The sequence below is a fragment of the Teleopsis dalmanni genome, chromosome X, assembly GCF_002237135.1.
Source record: "Teleopsis dalmanni isolate 2A chromosome X, ASM223713v2, whole genome shotgun sequence".
In the NCBI taxonomy this organism is placed as follows: Eukaryota; Metazoa; Arthropoda; class Insecta; order Diptera; family Diopsidae; genus Teleopsis; species Teleopsis dalmanni.
In genome coordinates this window covers 64,998,976-65,008,075 of record NC_051848.1, presented here as the reverse complement: position 1 = coordinate 65,008,075, position 9,100 = coordinate 64,998,976, and positions in this window count along the sequence as shown.

Here is a 9,100-nt window from a genome sequence, read left to right as displayed (position 1 = left end):
GTCGTGCCTGTCAAATTAGAAGCGATAGTAGCCAAGGCTGCACAAACTCATAATGCTCAAGTTCCAAGTTTTTTGCCACATATTTTTTTTTATTTGTTCCATGAGAAAATGTTTAAAAAAAAATGAAATGCCACTAGTTTTAACTTTATGACGTCAATATTTAGGTTAGTTATGTAGGAGTGGTGGTCTTGTGTCCAAGAAAGCCTTCTTAATCTCAAATAATGATTCGTTTTGGTACCACGTTTATTGTGGTTTTAATATTATATTTTAATAATATTTCCTATTTTGAAAATAACTAATGTACTTGCTTTTTTATTTTATTAACTTTTTTATTTTATTATTTATTGCCAATTGTTTTCTTCAACAATTTAGTAATAAAAAGATTTTTAACGTTCATTTTAAAGACAGAAACTAAATTCTTAATATAAATTACTAAAACCTCTATTGAAGGTTTTTTACGAAACGATAGTTTGTTGTTTAATAATAGTTAGTTTTTAAATGAGTTAATTGGTCAATAGTTTAATAATATTTTTCTTAAAAATTTTTTCTTTTGTTTTTTTAAAAATTTAATTTGAAATAACATTTCGACAATATTCTATAGTCATCTTCAGTGTATTATAATGTTCTAATATAGTAATATAGTAGTATGAATTAAATTTTTTAAGTAACAAAAAAAAAATTATTTAAAAAGAATATGACTTAACTATTAACTAATAAGCTTATTCAAAAACAAAATTATTATCAAATAATTAAATTGCAACAACAAAATTTTTTATTTTGCCTGACCAAAAAATTTAATTAATTACAAATAATAAAAAAAATTTGTTGTTGCTATTTAATATTAGAGTGTACTGAAAACTAAAAATAAAAAAATTTTATTTTTATTTTCCCAAACTTTACTCCAAAGCAAAAAAATTTTTGGAAAATTTCTAAACCAATTTTGATTCTCCATACTAAACAAGCAATGCTCTGTATGAAATAAAGCCTAGTTAAAAATTTCTAATTATTGCATTTAATATGAAATCAATAGAGTATCGGAAAATTTTATGAAGAATCCCTTTGTTTTGAACATTTACATAACTCTGGTAGAAGAAAGTCAGGAATATGAAACCCCACATTTAAAATTGCAGATTAAAGTTCTTTGTTCAACAATAATTTAAAGGAAAAGAATGTTTTAAGTCCTTTTCGTCCTTCACACTTCAAGTCTTATGGTTCAATTCTTTGTGTAAAACTTTGTCGTAATGCCGCAATCAATGATTATAGAAGATTTTCATATGTGAGCTATTATCAGAGAAATTCAACTTAAAAGATTTGAGATATATTTGATAAGTGTTGCCATATTTACAATTAAAATTTCAAAAATTTAGCTAATTCCACTCCATTCTGCATACCACGAATAGAGTATGCAAAGGATTATGTTTGGACTAAGCGATAGTAAAAGCGATAGGATATGTACAATATGTTTGCATTGAAATTGAAAGCTTTAGAATTGATTTGAGTGTAGAAGAAAGTGCTACGAAATATAAATACCACACGATGTGGTAGCTAAGCAGCAAACTTTTAAATGTTCCATTATCTGCACACTGTAAGCTGATGGAAGTACGCGAATAACTGCATAACTGCATAACTGCACTCAGTCTGAACAATTACAGACGTTGTAGCTACAAGCACTGAAATTGGCTTCGATTATAGGGAAACGCTTCCTGTCATTGACAACTCACGCAACAACTGTACTATCGAAAATAACCGAGAACAGTTGACTTTAGAAATATACCTCCACAATGTGCTAATGTATCACCCATAAAACTAAACCGATCATTTCACTTCACAACCACATATTCGAGGTGTTGACACAGAACACTCAATTGCACGGCACGAATTTTGCTGTCGCCTGGTTCCAGCCACTCATGTGCAATATTGTTTTTGAATTTCAGCAGCTGCAGTTTTGATTTCTGTTATGCATTTTCGCCTTCAGCTATTGTTTGTTTTGAGTGTATTCCAATAAATTGATTCGTCGTTTGGCAGCGGTGGTCACAAAAATCATCGCAACCGAAGTGCAACTAACAGGCATTTCAATATTGCGTCAAATGGATACTTATACATATCCTTCAATAGTTGCTTTCATCGCCACTCAAAATCTGCGTATGAACTTATGTAGACGTACTTTATATACATATTAATGCCATATTCCTTCTTCCTTCTTCCTATTTCCTTTTTCCTCTTCAGAGTTTAACTATTACTTTTTACATTATTGTCACTTTGGTTTCAATTGAGGTAAGGTGCAGATTTCTGTGCTTGCCACAAATGGTGCCATATTTTCGATTCGATTCCTCATTGTGTGGCATGACAATATGCTTTAGTTCGTGCTTGCTCTGATGTTTATGCAGCGCAGCAAAATAATCGAATTGACTTCGCTTCTTGACAATGGCTCCCATGTTAAAGACTTTCACAATTGAATTGGCTGCAATTTTAGATAACCTAAGCCAGAGCTGTCTATCCAATGATTTTAGTTGCTAAGAGATTCACACATTTTCTGCATGCCGTATCCCCTATACGGCGGATACTAGTATGTTACCAGCATTGAACACTTCTTTTGGTTATGTGACATCTGAAATATTGATTGCTGCATATCTCTGCAGCATGCAGTAAAGCTGAGCTAGCGAGTTAGGCTTGTGTGAATTTAATTTTCCAGCAGTTTGAGTAAAGTATATTACGAAGTACTGAAATCTTTCAAAAGAATGCAAACTGAAATCCTCATTAAAATATCAAATGTTGATGTTTGGAAAGAATAGCACGTTTTAGTTACCAAAGCGTACACCAATTACATTAGATATCGTTTAGTTATATGTTTTATTAACTAACTAGGATTAGACAATGTAATCTTCAAGTATTTGTGTAACTTATATGTAATAGCACATAAAACAGGCAGCGACCAAATCTAATAGCATTTTCATTTAGTAAAGCCTCAAATACAGCCATAAAGCAATTACAAATAGCACATAACCTGGTTATAAGAAGACTATTTAAGATTCCATGGTATATAAGAACAACAGACATATATAGAGATCTAAGGATCGATTCAGTGAAAAAATATATCAGGCACAGAGTCCTAAAATTATTCAAAAAATTTGATACGCTGCCCAACCCCGCCCTAACAAACCTCAAGTCCACCTCAGGACCCACAGGAAGATATGCTGACCTACGGACCGTCATCAATTTAAAGATAAATAAGCAATATGAATTTCTGCATAGTTAACGCTTAGTGTGTGGAAGGGATAAGCCCCACAGCTACAAAAGACTGACAGTCCGCAATAGCACTAACTCAAGACACCACAACAACAACATATTTAGAGTAATCTAACATTTTTTCAGACGTCTTAATAGACACAAATGCATATATCGGTTCTATTTAACTTACTACTCTGGCAAAATGTTCAGAGTGCTATAAACTAAACTGAAGCATCTTACATTTCGTCCCAGATTCACCAATCCAAAATGAAAATGCAATAAAAATGATTAAAAATCCCTCCTCAGGTAATGGATTAAAATATTTATGTAGTAAAGGGCGACAAAAACTATTACACACCACTCAATACTGTTTGGAATAGAAATGTTAGTAAGTAAATTTCACTTACGAAACTCGATCGAAAGTGTAAGTTTCATGTCACCATCTCACAGCTTCGGCTCTCCTAACCAATTGAGGGTTGTTCATACGAGTGTTGTAGTGGCTGTAGTTAAAATCCAAAAATTATGATTATAGAAGAATCGTATTCGTTACTTTCATTCAATATGTATTTTTACAATCGGCTGTTGTGCCCCAAAGAACAGACGTATGCAGTAGATGGCCCTCACTTTTTACTCACAAAAACTTTATTCAAATACATAGCTTCAATTTGTACAGAATAGGTATAGAACTTTTTAAAATTCCAATGTTGGCGTTGCATTATACATGGTTTAATAGCATCGTAGTGTTTAGCCTTAATAGAAGGTAAATACATGAACCCTGTGAACCCTGGACCCTGTTTAGCATATAAATAAATATTACCAATATGTGTAGGTAAGCAGAACTATGATATGCAACTCGTAAGGCAATACTCATCGACTGGCACTTACAAATTACACAAACTACTCCTACAATACAATATATATAGTATACTATATATACTACTACAATATATATAATGGGACTATCAATAACAAATATGAATTTCGTTTTGGTGGTGTTGATTTATTGAGTATGATCTTATGTTTGCTGCTGTTATTATTTTGCTTAAATTTCTGTAGCCCTTGTTAAAATAGCGTATTAAATTTAAATATATTTGTGCGGGCTAATTAGTCAATTGTCGATATGCAGGCATCTGTATGAAAATTAACCATACTCCAATAAAACAAAATCAAACTCTCTCACTGAGATGCCCTGTAAAGATATCAGTCTTGTAGTAGATTTACTTATTGGTCATTGCATTTTAGATAAACATGCTAGGAGACAAAATCTTCCTGTCAATCATACCAGCCGCAGTTATGGTGAGGACGATGAAAGGTGGGGGGCACCTGCTTTACTATTGTCCGACACATGCTCAACGCCGCTTTTACACTTTAGGGGCTTTCTTTTTCAATGCCGTTGGCGAATTTCAGGATCTCCCTCTGAACAGCATTATAAGTTTTACCAAATCTTGTAAGTGGTTCTAACCTTTGGATTTTTAGTAATACGGTACAATAATACAATTGGCCTATAGGCCTAAGTGGATCCCTTGGGATCATTGGTATAATCTAAACTAACCTAGTCAATTATTTAAATAATACATCTTCATCTTTAGGGTATTGAAGTTCTATTATTCAGAACAATAATAGAACTTACTTTTAAGTGATTCTATGGTATTAATTCGCAAAACTCTATAGTTTTTAACTACTTTTTTTATAAGAAATGAGCTTTTTTTAATCAAATTTCCTAGTATTTTTTGTTTTTTGTTTTTGTGTGTTTTATAAAAATATTTTTACTAATTTTTTTAAAAACAAAAATGCTTTGTTCATTTGCGAACCATTTAAAATGTTTTTATTTTGACTTCGTTAAAGTCCATTTCATGGTATATCCTACCATTTATATTTCTATTAAAGAAATGTCATAAAGGATATGAAAAATAATATCCCAGCCCTAATGTCACTTAAAAGCGAAGCACTTTCCAAACAAAATTATTATCAAATAAAACTGCTAAAATAAAAGAAACAAAAAAAAAATTAAAACGAAAACGAAAACTAAAACAAAATAGAAACAAAAGAGAAAATGAAATAAAATTAAGTTTTTGCTTGCAGTTACTTAGAGTTGCTTCAAGTTCCAACTAAATAAAAACATTATAAAATATTACACAAAATGAAAACTAAAAAAAATATGTATTAATAAAAAATAATAAGAGTAATAAAAAAAAATGAAAAAAATTAAAAAAATTACAAAAACACTACAAATACAAAAATGACAAAAAATACGAAATAAACTGAAACATATAAAAGCTCAAAAGCGCAAAAAATACAAAGTAATAAAAGAGAACGTTTCGTTTGCTTTTAAAATTCTTTGCAGAACTAATTTTGGTTTTTATGGCTGAAGTTTCGAGTGCAACATTAACCGCACCAGCGTCACCTAACGGAAGCAGCTGCACATCCGAAGGCAACTAAACCAAAGCAAACCTAACCAAACAAAACGCTGCCAAACAAAACGGCAAAGTCAGTCAAAATCGCACAAAACGCACGCAAAGCGACTGCAAGCACCGCCACAAAAAAGAACACACAGCAGTGCGCCGCTCGCAATACCCAGTACCCACTACCCATTACCCATTACCCATTACCCACTACCCAGTACCCACTACCCACTATACAGTTCTGAGTACCCAGCGCAGTGGAGCAGAGTGAACAAAACACAGAATACAAAGCACACACAACACAATAACTGGAACTAACTTAAAGCAGTTGCGGGCGCAGGTGGTACAGGTGGCGCAGGGCCGACACAGGACTTCTGAAGACGCACACTGTAAAAAATTAAACTAATTCAAACGCCGCTCGCCTGGGTGCATTCACGTTTTTTCAACTTTCTGGCACAGGTGAATTTCACGCGCTCACGTCAAGACTGCAATGGGGCAAGTTAAATGCTGTGTAAGCGCGTTGCTGGGCGCTATTTTTTTCCTAACCGGCACGAGGTACAATGGCAACGACGGCGGCAGCAACACGCAGGTGTTTGCACAAGGTAAGCACACTTAACTGACTACATACACACAGCTCCGGCTCTGTGTATGTATTTGCATTCAATTTATTCACATATGTGTAGGTGTTTCCGAGCGCAGCTATTTACTCGGTCCATTTTAATTTGAAAATGTGTGCGCAAATATTTGCATGCTGTGCTCTCCCACTTGCATCGCCCAACAGAAAGCGTTAGACGCGGATCAATCCATTTAATTTAAAGTCCCTTTATAAGACATCACCACAAATACATCAGTATTAAAATTTTCCTGACATACCATAGTTATAGAATTAATTTTTTCCTAGTTATAGATTTTTTAAGAGATAATATATCAAAAATCTGATGTAATACATATATGTACCATAATTACCGCTTTTTAATCCGATTTCCTTTTGAAGAGAGTTATCAATGATTTTTTTATTAACTACAATTATGGCACCAATCCATTTTATTTAAAGTCCTTTTTTAAGATTTCACCAGAAATATATCAGTATTAAAATTTTCCTGACATAGTTATAGAATTATTATTATCCTAGTTATGGAATTTTGATGAGATAATAATCAAAAATCTGATATATTGCATATACCATAATTAATACTTTTTATACCGATTTCCTTTTAAAGCGAATCATCAGTGATTTTCTATTAATATAATATTTAGTATAATATTATATATAGGATGTTACTTAACAATGTACCATTTATAAAGAAAATAATTCCCTAGTCCAAGAAATAAAAACTAGTACGCGAAATAGAGCCCATTTTCAACGTTAACCTAGATTTAGTGTCACAAAAAAAGTCTACACGAAGAAAACTATGCCTAGGTTTAGTTATATATTTAAAGAATTCAAAATAGACTAGCTTGATATATGGAATAAACTTTGTGAATAAGAGGTTTTCAAGGTGTTGAGGATTTCAGAACTGCAGGTTTTCCTCAGGTCAACTTTTTGATTGCTTGTAGCTAAGTAAATATTGAAAATGGATCCTTATCCCCTTAATCTTCTTTATTCCTTTATACTTTTTATACCTGTGCTACTTTTTTAATAAAGATAATGTGTCTGAAAGTTTAACTTTTGATTCAAATCTACAATTTTGAATCTACCCAGATTCCATGATATATGTCATTAAAGTCGCAAGGATCATCTTCATTCATGTTTAGATTTTATAAGACTTCAGTGGAAACTTTATTATTAGAATATTATCTTGTATAAGCAACTAAAACTTCTTTCTTGCAACTTTTAATCTAATTGTATGACAATTATTACTAAAAATCCACTTTTTCAAAATTACCTTCACTTTTTAGTTAAAAAGACATAAAAAATATGCAGTCTAAGTTGGAGCAAAAAATTGATTATCACTCTTCTTCAGAGTGTGCTACAGCTATGATCAACTTTATGTCACTTTCTTCCTACTAAACTAAACTTTTTAACTTTTTAACAGAATCTGTGACATGGAAGTTTAATACTTAAAATCCATTGTTTATTTTTTAAATTTGTAATATTCCTTAATTGAAAGGAAGTCTGAAGATTTGTTATAAAGATCTGAAATCACTAAACTCATATCTAGGAAGAGATAAAGAAAAAACTGACTTATCTACAGAAGTGTTTAGCGAATAGCTTTACCTTTTGCAAGGATTTCCATAACCTCTACAATTTACTCGAGCTTTCGCTTTATTTAAGATATGAGTATCAGCAGATACCAAATATCGTATTTATATAATATCTCTGGATAACTTTAACCTAACTTACGATATGGGTGTGAGAAAATATTGTTTTTATATAATATCTGAAGATTTCGCAAGTGCTTGTTTCATTTACGATATGGGTGTCAGCAGATATATCGTATTTTCATAATTTCTGTTGCTTACTTAAGTGCCCATTTCACTTACCATACGGATATTAGCAAGTATATCAAATTTATCTAATTTCTGTTGTTTACTTAAGTACCTACTCATTTACAGTATGGATATCATTAACTATATCGTATTTTCATGATTTTTGTTATTTAGTTAAGTACCTACTTCACTTACGATATGGGTATCAGAAGATATATCGTATTTTCATAATTTTTGTAGTTTACTAAAAGTCCTACTTCACTAACAATATGGGTATTCATACATTAACTCAGCTAGATATTAGCTCATTTTAAGTAACTGTAATAATCTATATAACTTTTAAACTGATTAACGGAGTTAAGGTGTATACTATCATCAACATTTAATTTATTGTGATTGTAGTAGTATGTGGTATGTGCGAATACAAGCATATACTGAAATTTTAATGGAATAAATCTAAGAGTAATCCTTCACCATCACTTAAGTATAATCACGTTTTCAGAACGTCTTATATTGTGCCATAACTTGCATAAAATTATTTTCGAAGGACTTGAGCGTTCTTATTATAAATCCAACGTGTGAAAAGAAACAGACACTAAACTTAGCAACCTGTTAAGATTTTTATTGAGTAAATACATTATATCTTTCCTTTATCAGGACTTTTTATACAAATGTGCACTTTCTGTATGTTTTGTTGCGGTTGCAATTTTTCACATACAAAACAAACGAGTCGCAGTAGTGGCACCGGCACCGGCACCGGCAGCGGCACCGGCAGCAGCAGCGCTCGAATTTGCCTCCAACGTGTGAGTTTCAGTTAATTTTATGCACAGCACGCCAAACGCGCACACACCGCATGCGACCGTAGAAGCTCGTCGGAATAAACTCCTCTGAATTTATATCTGAGGAAGTGTGAATGTGCATAAAAGGTGTCACCTCTACGTGCAAAAGCAAGCGAACACATTCGCTCACTTGTGCTGTCTGTTGAATGAGTTCTTTTTTTCTATTTCAGGTCACAATCAACCAGATGTGCCTGAGCCGGA